Source organism: Adiantum capillus-veneris, chromosome 25, assembly GCF_014529385.1.
Source record: "Adiantum capillus-veneris isolate H3 chromosome 25, ASM1452938v2, whole genome shotgun sequence".
Classification (NCBI taxonomy): Eukaryota; Viridiplantae; Streptophyta; class Polypodiopsida; order Polypodiales; family Pteridaceae; genus Adiantum; species Adiantum capillus-veneris.
The window spans coordinates 14,974,406-14,989,195 of record NC_140955.1 but is presented as its reverse complement, the minus strand read 5'-3'; positions in this window follow the sequence as shown (position 1 = coordinate 14,989,195).

Below are 14,790 nucleotides of genomic sequence, written 5' to 3'. Positions count from 1 at the left end.
TGGTATGCCCTCTGATGAATAGTCTATTTCTTGACCACTACAGTGAAACAAAACTCTAGAAATATAATGAACCATCAAACTATATGGCCAGTATTGCGTGGTTTGTTCACTAAGTACAATAGTTCCTGGTGATCCACAAAAAATACGAACTTGTTTGCGAGAATGTAACGTTTAAACTTCTTGACTGCATAGATCATTCCCAAAACTTCTCATTTTGTGGTTGTCTAATTTTGCTTTGCACTATTGAGTTGTCTTCAAGTAATAGATTCAAAAATCCATATTTTCCTCTCTAGGTTGTTCTAAGATGCATCCAATAGCGTATGTCGATGCATCAACATGAGCATGGAAGATCTTGTTCCAATCAAGAGCTTTCAAAATTGGAGCAGAAATCAACCTCTACTTCATTTGTTAAAACAATTTCTCACACTCTTTATGCCACTCAAATTTCGTGATGAGAGCATAGAGAGGTTTAGCAACAATTGCATACATATAAATAAACTTTGATGATAGCCACAATGGCCCATAAAGGCTTGTATCTCTTCCACTTTGGTGGATCTTGGAGCAACAATCACTTTATCTTCTCAAGATCTATAGAAATGTCATTTTTGGACACAATATGTCCCAAAATCTTACCTTGTCTTACCATGAAGACAGGATTTAAACAGATGCAATAACTCCCGCACTCCTCAAAAATCTTTTTCAAGTAATCAACATGTTCATCCACACACAAGTCGTCCATATAAATCTCTAAGAATTATCTTAGATACTCCTTGAACGCGTGACTCATTAGCCTCTGGAATATGGCAAGTGCATTGGTTAAGCCAAATGGCATCACCTGATGAGGAAATATGTCCCATTTTGTGGTAAAGACCATTTTGTGTTGATCCTCCGGCTTTATTGCAAGCTGATTGTAGCCCAAAAATCCATCACCAAAGCTGTAAGCTTCCTTTCCTGTGATTCTCAATCACATGATTTGTGATAGGTAAGGGATAGTTGTCTCATAATATACAGTCCGTGTGTTCAATCTCATAGATAAACTTTGCCTCTTTAAACTTATCTATCTCTTCCTTTATTTTCTTTGCAGATGTTTCATTGTATGTATAGGGAGTTGTCTGCAGGCTTAGCATCATTCTTAAGGGGCATCGTATGTTGACATATGTTTGGATCCACTTCCTTAAGATTTTTGTATGACCAAGAAAACACATCTCTATATTTCTTGAGAGTATCCATCAAAAGCTGCTCTTCCTCTTTAGTGAGATATGTGTCTATGTAAGCTGATTTTGGTTCTTCCCCGGTTTGGTAAGGTCAATTCTCTTTGCATTCTCAAGTCCATCATACAATGTTCCTGGTTCTTAGGTTCCCTCATTGGTTGCTCAATCACAATACGTCGGTCCTGAATGGTGTACTTTTTTTGAAGAGTGAGAGGGTGCGTCAAATTTTTTCATATCAGAGTCCTCTTCACTTTCCAACTCAATCGTACAAACCTCTTTTAGCATTTGTTTTAGTTTTTGGTATGCACTTTTGCATTCAGTTTTGGACATTTGTTTCCTTGGTTTTCTTTTTGCTCTTGTCTTTGGATTCGCTCAAAAAGTTATCAATTTCAATGGTTTTTTGATGATTTTGTCTCGAACACAATCATATGCTCCCATAAGCATGAGATATTGTGTTTTGGTCATCAATCTTAGCATTGGCTTCTTGATTTATTTATTTTTTCTTGATATTCTCCTTCCATATCTCTTTTGTCTCTTCAATTTTTGGTTAGTAAACTCGTAGAAGATTGGCTCATCTTGTTTTGGTGCATTTTTGTTTTTTGAGCCACTAGAGAAATACATTTTTTCTGATCATTGTCTCTAAGATCTTGAATGGAAACTTTGTTCACTATTCGTTTGTAATCGATTGTTTCATTGATTTTTGTTGTTTCCATTTCCTCTTTTGTTTCCAAAATAGCATTGACCATCTAAAAGGGCATTATGTCGTAGCCATCTTTGTCACAAATTGTCCTGGGTGTTACCTCATTCATGTAAACATCTAGAATCACCAATATTCGCTCCCATCCAAAGGGTTTAAATAAATCCTCTGGAAATGGCTCTTTCACATAGTGACTATCTCCTATTGGGTGCTCTAGGATGCAATCTTTCTTTTTTAGGCTTCCACATTCTAATGCGCCGCACATCCAAATATGTGCTTTCATCATCAACCAAGCAAGCGTTTGTGTTTCAAAATACGTAGTTACACTAAAACCTTCTACTGCGGTTTGGTTTATGTCTTTGTAACTATGGTTCTTTGTGTTGACCCTGATTGTGGTACCCTTATGTCGTAAGTAGAGATGGCCGTAACCCCAATCTTGAGCCCTTTTGAGTTGACGCTTGAATGGTCGTCCCAAAATAACCTGAAAGTTGTTGCGTTTTTCAAAGTCAGCTACAAAAGTGTGTTCCGTATGAGGACACAATAACTTCCAATATTCCTAAGGGTCTCTTCACATATCCATCTGCTAGTCGCAATTTCATGCACATTTTCATTAGAGTTGGTCTTCCCCATTTCTCCCAAATTCCTTTTGTAGCAATGGCTATCGAGCCCCACTATCAAGTATTTCTATCATCTTTGCGTCCTTGTACTCTAGCTATAAGGTCGTTCTCTCTTCTTTGCCTTTGCAGTTATTACCCACCTTATTCACTGGTATAGGGTCCACTTTTAGTCTCTCTGGTTGATTTGTTTCCATGATTTCATCTATAAGTTTATCCTATGGATGGATTTTCAAGCCCATTTTCTCTAGGTTTTGCTCATTTGTCCCCACAAATGTGGTCTAATTTTCAAACGTTTAGTTAGAGTAATGGTGCATCTTATAGGGGATGGCATCAGATTGTGCAAGCTTTTGTGTCCGTCATCTGTGAAATCCGATTCCATTGAGATGACACAATCCTCACCTCGGATTTTGTATGTGTTCCCCTACAAATGAAGGTAAAGTCCTAATGGTTGCTGGTTTACTCTCTATGGATATTTTTGTCCTTGCATCTTCATATAAGTACTAGATATTCCTAGGATAGATCTCATGATCTATATTTATCTCTAGAATTGGTGCGGATAGCAATGTGGTACTTCTGTCTTTTTTGTTTTTAATTGTCTCCCATAAAAATTGTGGCCATGGCTCGTCCACTTTAGGAATTAACAAGATCTCATGAGACTTCGCCTTCTCCTCCGTGTTAGCAACAACCCTCGTATCCAAAGGTTCTTCTCTTTCCACAATGGTTGTTTTGTGTTCTTGTTGTTTTCCTTGAGTGCGCTTGCATTTTCCTTTTTTGGCACATGCACTACTTGCTCAGGGGCTTTTAATGTTTCTGGCTACATTAGGGCTTGAGCAGTCTCTATGAGCCTTTTGATCATTTTGATTTGTTTGGTTTTATTTTAAAGGGAGGATAGGTCAGCAATCTTTGTTCCAAATTTTTATTGCTTTTCAACCTCACCTCGTAGGCTTGTAACATAGTATCTAGATGCTCATTCACCTTTTTAAACAAGATTGATCCACCTAAGAAAGTCTTTGTCTCTTCGGCTCCCTTGGCATTTTTCTTATTCTATTCTTCATGTCTGAGCTATTCCCTTGTTTGATTTAGTTCAGTTTCTATGGCCATCTTCTCCTTTGACCTCTTCACTTTCATTCTGTCTCATTTTGATTTCCATGATTTTCGTTGGGTTCTCACTGATCCGCTTTCAAACTCAGTTTGTTCTGGACACTAGCTTGTTTTTGGCTGCTTTCTGAGCTTAGCTCTTATCACCACTTTGACAAGAAATGCCGGCTCTGATTCAGATCCACTTGAACAAGGTAAAACTCCAATGACACTCATAGCCACTTTTCCAATGTTGTCTAGATTTTTAGCACAATTCTGGAGTAGGTGATTCTTTCCACAACCCTCAAAAAATCCAAAGATTTTTGTTCATTGACCTTTGTTTGGAAAACCTCTCTCAAATGCTCACCTCGACATTCATAGCATGGATCTTCCTGGTAGGCAACTGGTGGTGCTCCCATCGGCTATCATGTCCTAGAAGGTATCCTCTAGGCTTTTAAATTTTGATTTTTTATGAACATGAGCGTATTTTTATCCATTGTCAATTGGTTTCTAACTGTTTGAGCCACATATAAAGGTTCAATAGCTTCATCTGCACTTTCCCAAAATGGACCATCCTTAGTAGCATATGCTACACCTTCGGGATCTCTCACATGGGTTCCTACATGCTCCTTGTAATAACCTGTTGGTTGCATCATTGGTTGTCTTATCAATGATTTTTCTGGTTGTGTGTATCGAACAATAGCTCAATTATCGTGGGGCAAAGGAGGTTGTTGGTGCAATACAAGTTGGAGTTTATGTCCTCCTTGTGTTGCGTTATTAAGTCCGATCTGGTACCTCAAAGGTGGTGGCAAAAGTTATTGCACTGTTGGAGGTCCATACGGCCTTTTTCTCAGATAATTTTGGTTGTAGAAGCACCCATTCATATCATGATTAGTGTATTTTTGTCAATGGCTGGCACCACTTCAACGCTCTTGGAGCATTTCTTGCTTGTGGTGACCGCGGTCTCAGATTGGGATTCTTTCTGTATGTTTGGTTCATTCTACGGATCACTTATCCGACCACTTGATCCAGGTTTTTTGTGATTGAAGTAGGAGCACTGCATTTTGTAGCTGACTCACTCACTGTAGAAGAGGCATTGCTAGTGTTTGTATGTACGTCCTTCGTTACCTATCCATATCTCTTACAATTTTGACTAGATGCAACGCTTCTTTAGTGACTTGTTCAAATGTGGTGCATGCTTTTAAGTGCAAGTCCTTTTTGAGAGTTCCGTTTCTCAGGCCCTCTATGAAGAGAACTGACAGTTGATCATTTTGCGGTGACTCTCGTACTAGATATCTCTCAATGTAGTGTTTGAAGTGAAGCGAAGCTTCCTTCACCTTTTCATTCTCCTTTTTCTTAAAGGCATAGATTTGGGAAACCGTGTTGTGCTTGATTTCTTGTTTGGAGAATTCCTCGGCAAACTCTCGCAAGAGTTTATCAATGTTTAGGAAATCTCGATTATTCAGTGGTTGGAACCAATTCAACATTGTTCCTTCCAATGCCAAACCAAATCCTTCATACTGTGTATGGAAATCTGTGACTTATTTCTCTCTTAAGACTTGCTTAAATGGAAACATGTACATATGGATCTCCCAATCCGCCATACGTTTTGGGCACACACTTTGCCACTTGGGAAGGTCGCAATCTTCACATTTTTGCTACCATTCTCATCATTATAGGCTCTTCTGCGATAACATCTCTTGCCTCATATTTTCTGATAGGTGCTCTCAAGAGATTTCTGTCGGTTACTCTCTCCTCAGGTCACATGTCTCTACCCTCAGTTCTAGTATCGAGTACCGTTATGCTGAAAATTGTTTCTAGAATATCACTACCTCAATGTGTGGTCATAGGAACCCTTTAACTCAAGGATTCCATCGGTTTAGTTTCAAAAAATGTGGTCGACTAAAAGAATCTTCCACTCTTATTCTCGGTGGACTCACTCTCGTAATTTTTGGCCTCGTTTCAGAGACAGTTGGTCTATGCGTATTGGGGGTGACATAGTACTGATGGAGTGGTCCTTCGAAGTTCGTATGTACCTCACTTCCTTTATAGTTTATTGTGGAGTATATCCGACCATACTTGTCCAACATGATCACCTTAGTATCTCTTTCTACTTCGTACATGAACACATACGTGAATTTTTGCTCCGTTAACTCTCTCACATTGGGTTCTTCACATCTATAATAGAGCATTTGCTCTCCATTATCGTACTTGTATAAATGCACATGCGTGTTGTCAGTGTTGACTCGAGTAGCCACATTCACTCGCCTAATATTTTCACTAGGAATGTCCTGCTTTGATGGCTTTTCCTTAGGCTCGACATCAACCTTTTCCTTCGTGCCTGTCAATCCCCACTTGTCCACAATAAAGGAATTGTGCATAACTAATTACATGTTTTCTTCCTCATCAAAGTATCAATCGCCACTATAATCTATGGACACTATGAGCTTGAGCTCACTAGGTCTCTCTTCTATTTTCACGTAGTAATGATCCATACCATCTTTGTAGATTTTGACCCTGCTCATTTTCAAACTGGCACTGTAGGTGCAAAAATTTTGTGTTTGGTGTTGATTGTGATGGTCCCACTCCAATTTTGGTTTCCTCCTTGAAACTCACACTTTTGGATCCCTCAGCCATATAAGTATAAGATCTCTTTGATGAAGTATCAAAAAGACTCTCCTCTAAAATAGACTCTAGGGTCGGTAAAGTTCCTTCATTGACACTCCCGCTGTCAAAATATGACTTGACTCGTTTCTAACAACAAGATGTCTATTCTAATATAGCTTTCCTGATTGCAAATACATCAAGAAAATTACACTTGCAAAACCTTGACATGTTATCTTTTATGGTGCATCCAACCTCCCAATCCAATAGAAATTTGAAATGCAAACTCTGATTTTTACTACCTGTACACAAAGTACATGGTGGCTGTAAGTCTATAGCCGCTCTATTAGTCAAAATCTGCTAGAATTAGAATTTTATCGCACTTTCAACACAAAATCTTATTTTTGCTTACAATTTTCACAAATCAAATCCAAATAGAATTTTGAAAAGACCACTATGCGTCTATGGACAGGAGATGGCTCTGATATGAATATGGGCTCACTCTGTGATAGGGAGACATGGATTGTGATCCATGTATCACATTGCTAGAATGCACTGAAACTTGGCACACAAGTCCCTAACAGTATCTTGATCCCTACTATGTGGTTTTTATGTTTTTAAGATCACTTTAGATCACCCAAAAGTCAATTCTTAGGTCTACTTGGCGATTTTTGGCCTTGAATGACTTTTGCCCTGTTTTGACTCACTTTTTGAAGTTTTTTGGTACTCTTGGTTTTGGATAATTTGTTTGTATTGGCCCTTGCTACAAGACTGTATTGTTTCTGCCCAAAAATTTAGAAGAGGGTCATGGATCACGATTTCTTCCTATCAGATCTAGATCCCAAATTTGGCTTGGTGATACTGATAGTCTTTGTAGCACACTCCACAACTTATTTTTGAATTTGGAAAACAAAAATTCATAAAAAGAAATTTTTAGACTTACAACGAGTCTTTTGGTGATTTGATTAACTTTCTTTTGTTTTTTGCTATGATGTCCTCTACAAAAGTTGTCTCAAATATTGTCAGCTACTTACTGCTCAAATCTCAGCTCCACATGGTCAAGGAAGTCATGGATCGTGATTCATGTTTGATCACTTATAAATATGAAATTTAATCAATTGTATGCTTGTACCCTGTAGAGGTTAGATTTTCACTTATTTTTGGCTTTGGATATCAAAAAGTCCAAAAGCCCCAAATTTTGGTCAATTTTCAAGGACTTTGAAATCTTTTCTCATTTTCTTGATTTGAATGAGTTTTGGGTCTCAATTTCTTCCCAAAAGTGTCATCCAATGATCTGAAACCACACTAAGCCCAATGCTATCAATTTCTAGTCAAAATGTCACAAGGGGTTATGGATCGCGATCCATGTTCCTGCAGCACCAATTGGCCTAAAACTTTCCAGATTGACTGTTTTGGGTTTGGTTGTCCTCTTTTTGCAATTATTTTGGGTTTGGATTAGCTTCTGTGTACCATTGGACATTGTCAAAAGCTTCCAGGATGAAAGTTTGAAAATGAAAGTGATCTAGGGTTGCAGTAGAACATACCTCTCATGGTAGGGACAGATGAGGAGTTCACAAATTTGAAAATCTATATTGGATATCCAATTCCTTATGTCACAATCAATTCTCAAATTGTGAGGGATGGTTGGGTCAACCATATCCTAGATATCTAACTTATAGTCGTGCATCAATAATCTACAAAGAAATTCAAAAGAACACTTTGTGATTATGAATAATCTACAAAAACACATATAGAATGTTGATGGTTAGGCAAACCTCAAGGATGCAATATTAATACGGTCATTAATCTCTCTTTGCCAACCTTTGAGGATTTCAACACACTCAAAATCAAGGGTAATATAGTCTGTTATTTTAAGAAGGCCATCCTTTAAGAAAGCAACCACCAAGAAGCCTGTGGAATTGAGACCTCTCAGCATTGAAGGGAGTTGAGCTTCAATCTCCCTGAGTTCATTTGTTTGCATCTCCTCCTTGTCAACTTTGGGCTCTTCCAAAACATCATCCTCTATTATTTCCTCAACCAACATTTTAGGCTCTTTTGCCTTTCTTGATGGAGGTATGTTGATAATGTTGAATTTTTTCTCATCTTGTAGAGGTACTAGTTTAATAATTTTCTTGATTTGTACCTTAAATCTCCTCACGATAATCATATCCTTGTCCATCGTTGTGACCCTATGAGAGTGGGCTGCACATATGTATGCATCTTGGAACAGCTCAATTAAAAAGTCTTTAGTAGCCTCTTGCATACATTCCAAGGCACCTCTTGTCCATCTCATACCTTCTTAAACTGCTATGCTATTTGCCTACAGACCCTTTGGAAAGGAAGCTTTGGAATTGCAATTGTCAGAGCCTTATGTGATCTCCTTATCTCCTTCAAGCATCTCACCTTCTGAGAGAATATCCTTCTCTTTATAGATGGGAGTTTCATACCAGTCCCTTTTTGGATGTTGCTTAGAGGATGCAGCTCCCTTATCTCCTTGTGAGCTCTCACCTTTGTTCCCCTTTGAGATCTCACCTTTGTGTGTTGGTTTGAAATCAGCTAGTGTCTCCTTCACATCTCCAAGTTTGACATTCTCTCTAGGAACCTTCCTTGCAATTTGTTTGGTCCTTGCCGTATTTCTAGATTAAACCTAAAAGGAGACAATATTATGAACATAGAGTCACTAATAGCTTTTTATGAATAAAATATCTTAAACCTCTTCATTAACTTCAAAGGGAAACATTATATTGATATTGCACCAAAAAAGAGACTTGTGTCTTCTCTATGCAAAAATAGTGTAGCCGGACATACATCTGGCTACACTATTTTTGCATTGAGAGGACACATTCAAGTAAAGTTGAAAGATGATATAAATAATGATATAAAAATTCATTGACTTTCCTTGATACACTACGTTAGGCCTCCATGCAAAAAAGATACATTGTGTCCCCTGTATGCAAAAATAGTATAGCCCGACCAATGTCCGCCGACTACTCTATTTTTGCATAGAGATGACACTAGTGAAAAAGTTAGAAAAAATGTCAATTATGTCATCCCTATGCAAAAACACTATACTCAAACACGGCTACTCTATTTTTGCATAGAGAGGACACTATCAAAAACGCTTCAAAATAATACTCTTGTCGTCTCTACACAAAATTAGTGTAGGATATATGTTCGACTACACTATTTTCGCATAAGGACCACACATCTTAAAAAAATATTGTGATACATCTTATGTCGTCCATATGTAAAAACAGTGTATTCACACTTTTGCTAAACTACACTAATTTAGCATAGGGATGACACGGCTTGTGTTACCTTTTAATGAGAATCCAAATATTTGAATTGAAGAATCGAGAAGAAACATGGAGGAAACATGAAGGTCCAGGTTGAGTCCAATATAAGAAGAAAACGAAGAGGCCCGATGTAATTCGACCTCCAATCGGCTTTGAAGATCAATGTGGAGTCTGCAATGGAGCTAATAGAAAAAAAATTAAAATAGTGCGAGCGCTTCTATATATAGGAGTGCACAATTACCTAGGTTAAATTTGAACTTGCACGATTTACAATGCATGTATTTGACTGTTATGCATGTATTTGGCCATTGGGCACGTGTCCCAAGGTGCATGATTGACATGATAGCATTCTATTTACAACTCTAAAAGGAGCTATATATATCATTCTAATATCAAACCACCATATTATGTAAAAGTGTTTTGTACATATTTCAAAGCTAAAGAGCTCAAATGTATCTACGAAAACATAAAGGTAACCATTTTTATTTGGGGTTTTTTGGTGGTGTCTTTTCCTTTAGGTTCATGTCGTTTGTATGCAAAAATAGAGCACCCAGACAATGTTACGCTTGAGGAACATATTTCAATTATAGATTTACGGTTGTCCGTATGCGATAATAGAGCATCTGGACAATCGTTGGGGTGCTCTATTTTTGCATAGCAAACACACAATGTTACAATTGAAGAATATATTTCTATAGGAGATGTACAATCATCCGTATGTGATGATAGAGCACCCCGAACGGCCTTCTGAGTAGCGAGGACACATATGTTATAAATAAGAAGTCCATTTTTTATAATGATATGTGTTGTCCGTATGCAAAAATAGAACATCCGGATAGCCTTTTGTGTGGTCTATTTTTTCATAGGGACGATACAATGTCACAAACAAGAAGTATGTTGTTTAAAGAATGTTATGTCACTCATATGAGAAATTAGAGCACCTGGATGACCATCCGAATGCTCTATTTTTGCAAATCAAGGACACAATGCTACAAATAAGTAGTGGTTTTTTTATAATGATATAGTGTCGCCCGTATGTAAAAATAGAACTCCCGGATAGCCTTCCGTGTGCTCTATTTTTGCATAGAGACGACATATCACTATGGTTGTTTAAGGATGAGTATGACCAATAATTTCATCAAGTGTATAACAATATAAAGTTTTATTTTTTGTTTCTTGTGTAAAAAATTCTACTACTAGAAAGAGTTTGAAAGGTCTTGATATTGAAGAGGTTGAGGAGACATGTGATGATAGGTTAATGGAGCTACTATACCAAGTCAAGAAATTGTCTAAGTTTGCCTATGTGAAAGACATATTTAATGTTCCTTTTGATCTAGACAAATTTTTTGAAGGGTTCAACAATGAAATTCTTGACTATCAAAAGGTTTTTTCTGACCTTACGAGGGAGCACAAGCTTGACAACTTTGTACACTTTCATGATATATTTAAAGCAGGCAATTTAACACCAACCACAGGCTCCAAGAAGTTGGCATCACTCCAAGATGATTGGAAGAGGGTCCATAACCTTTGTCAGTGGCATGAAAGGCGTGGTTGCAAGCTTGTGATTGAACATATAGCATTTTTTCTGTTGTTGACTCCTATTCCAGTAGAGCAAGGAGAGACCAAATCTCTACAAAATACAATAGCTATGAATGTCCAAGATGTGGAGGAAATACCTGGAGATTCTAGAGAGGAAATGGAGAGGGTTGAAAGCAAAGAGATCTTGGATGTTTCATAATTCAAGGCAAGGAAAATCACCAAAGTGGAGGAGTTAATCCATATTCCAGAGGAAGAAGAGATCGATCCCTTGATGTGCACAACAACCATGCCCACCTACAAGATAAACAATATTAAGGAGTATTTTTTGCTATAGGACATACAAAAACTCTTTGATCTAAGAGATGACTACTTCCTTGCTATTTTGGCAGAGTGGATACAGCATGATAAAGGCTTTGTGGACTTCAGTAGACCATGCCCATTATCATTACTTGATACAAAATCTGAGTAGTTTATTGAGCAGTCCCATGCTATAGAATATGTGCTCAGTGTTGTTCAAATCTATGAAGAGCAAGGGCTTTCCACAATTGAGGAGTTTCAACAAATTCAAAAAAGATTGAAGATTGAACACATGGGCACAGAGGTCCCAAGAGAGAGCAAAGAGAATAAACCAAGTTTTTCCATTGACCTATGGAAAGAAGAAATTTTTGAAGATGATGAAAAATCTAAGTTAAAATGAAAAAACTATATATAATTTTTGCAAACACATTATTTAGGATGTTGAAATTTCAATAACACATCCTTTCTATTAACTAATTTCAAGGGTTTTTTTGTAGATCTTGACAAGTTTCCAGGGAGAGGGAAGGGCTCTAGGACTTTGGATATGAAGAGGAATCAAAATTTGGGCCATTACATTGGGAAACTCAACAAGAAGACAATAGCTATCTACCACAAGAAGCTTTCCCAATCACCCACTCTCCCCATACTTGCACTAGTGGCTTTGTCAGGGTGATAGGTTCACATCCAATAAGAGTTGGAGTGGAAAAAATCATACTTCTTGAGAATCAAGAAGCCATTAGAGTTTTTGGACTTGCTCCAGGATTTATGGGCTCAAGAAGTGCAGACTTTGGCATTATGGCCAGTTATATCCTTCCCTCGTCTGGTGACTTGAAGAACTTGCAAAGCTATAAGAAGCAGGAGTACTGGAAGTGGAGGGGATAAAATGAAAACCTTGATGTTGGCTCAAGCAGCCAAAACTGATCCTTGTATTATTCCCCATTTTCTTCCTTGCTTATCTCTAGTGGAAAGCCATTGTGAACGCCTTTTACTTGCAGATGGTCTACCTTTTGCATCTTTCTTGTTTTGTACAATCCTTTGTATAGCTATAGCAATATCAGAACTGTCTAATACTTTTTTAGTCTCTTGTAACCTTGTTATGTGCCACACTTGTCTATAAAACCACTAGAATACTTCAAGCAAGCTATTAGCTTTTTGAGATCCTAATGTGCTTGAAAAACTTGGTTCTTGAATGATAGTGGGACTTCTCCATACCTTGAGTAGACCAAATTGACAAGGTTCCAAATTCCACCATGTCTAGTGTGCTTGAAAAACTTGGTTCTTGCATGATAGTGGGACTTCTCCATACCTTGAGTAGACCAAATTGACAAGGTTCTATGTTTCTTTACAAACCAAGGAGGGTGATTGTAGATAATGTGATGCAAAAAAAAGGATCAATTCTTTAGCAACTTATGAAAGTATTGAAGTGCTCTGAGCTCCAAGCACTTGTCATAGCTTTCTTGAATCTATTCAACTCTTTCTTGAAGTTGGAGAGGTCATTCCTTCCCCACTGACTTTTATCAAAGTAAGAAAATATTGTATCCACGGCTTCCCAGACTACCGACTTTTCATTTCTTGCTCTTCCATCAACTCCATGTTCCTTCACAGCATTGTGCAGAGCCTTCCATTAAGGGCGAGCTTTTTGAAATGGGGCCTCTAAACCCAAACCAATGGGCCTACCCTCACAAAATGTTCGTAAAGAGGTACGCACACTACTTGGGGCACCACCTTCTTTTGGGAGTGGAGAAGGAAACCAATCAAAATAACACTTGCACTCACCCACTCAAGCAATACACTTTGAAAACACCTTACTCTATGTACACTTTGGACACTTGACACCATCAACGATTATGCAACCCAATGCCGTGCATCAAATGTAAATATGAAATTTGTGGAATATCATTCACCTTCTCCCCATAAGAATACCCATGATACATCCAAACTCCTCCTCTCTCAAGCACTCATCAAAAAATCATGCGCACAAGACTTTCCTCTCAAACACACAAGAGAATCACCTACATTGAACTAACACACTTTGCATAGAGAGCTCATCTCCATCTATGCAATGCCGTGACAAATAAAATCACCATGAGAGGTAGCCACATGAATATGTAATGAAGCAAAAGAGAGTTGGAGTGAGAATTTCTTTAGACTAATTGAATAAGTGTGGAGAAACAAACCAATGGTAAATTGAGAGTAGAACACTTATTGATTTCTCGCACACCTTTTAAGGGGAAGACAGACGCTGGCTAACCATCACGAATTGCGACACTTGATTGTTTGAAGATGATTTAATGATAATTAACATAACCATGAGAGAGATCATGATGTATTTACAAGTTATTGAGGTGCTACAATGATTTATTGGGTTGATGGAGTAAGAGATTGTAGAATAGAAAGAGTGGAGGATAGAGTTGCACTTCCTCCAAAGAGGAGGGTTACGAGGGAGGATGTGAAAGAGGGAGAGTTGGGGGTTTCTCTACTATTGATCAAGAACAACATGAAGTTGAAAATATAGGTGTGTGTCCTTGAGTCTCTCCAATGGGGGCTATTTATAGTTGTGAAGGAGAGGGATTATGCTACACTTAATTAGGGTGAGTGATTAGCCCTAATTAAGTGTCCTTTGACCACTCATTGAATATTGGACATAAAATGGACTATTTATTCACAAAAAATATCATTTTAGACCATGAAGGCTCCATAGGGGTGCATAATGTAGGTGGCCCCCACCATGAGGCCCTACGGGTGGCTCCTGTGAGGTATCTCAACTTGTCTGTCTTGGCATTTAGAAAGCATCTTTAGGTTGGTACCATCACATGCAAGTGACCTTGAACACTCATTGCTCTTCTAAAATATGAGTAGGGGAAAAATAAGATCTCACCCTCTTGATTTACTTGATTTACAGTTCCCTTTTGCTGACAGATTTACACTATTTAGACCATAACTTTTTACCTGTAGCTCGGAATGACATGCTTCAAAAGGCAAATTTGACCTTCTCAAATGTTTGATATGAATGTGGACTATTCTTCATGCCTATCCACCAAGGAATTCGGTTTGGAAGGTCCACACTAGGCTAGGGAACCTTTTGCTTCCAAGTCTTCTTGTATGGGCCCTTTGCCTATATGCATCCAAGGGGAATCATGCTTTTTCAAAAGGGTGTGATGCTTAAACAAATAGAGGAGGGCCCAATATTATTTGCTTGTGAAAAGAATATACAATTTGAGTCTTTTTGAAAGGAGAAAAACTATATGTATATTCTTAAGAGATATTGGGGCCCTTTGCTTGTATGCATCCAAGGGGAATCATGCTTTTTCAAAAGGGTATGATGCTTAAACAAATAGAGGAGGGCCCAATATTATTTGCTTGTGAAAAGAATATACAATTTGAGCCTTTTTGAAAGGAGAAAAACTATATGTATATTCTTAAGAGATATTAGGCCATCTATGTAGAGGGCA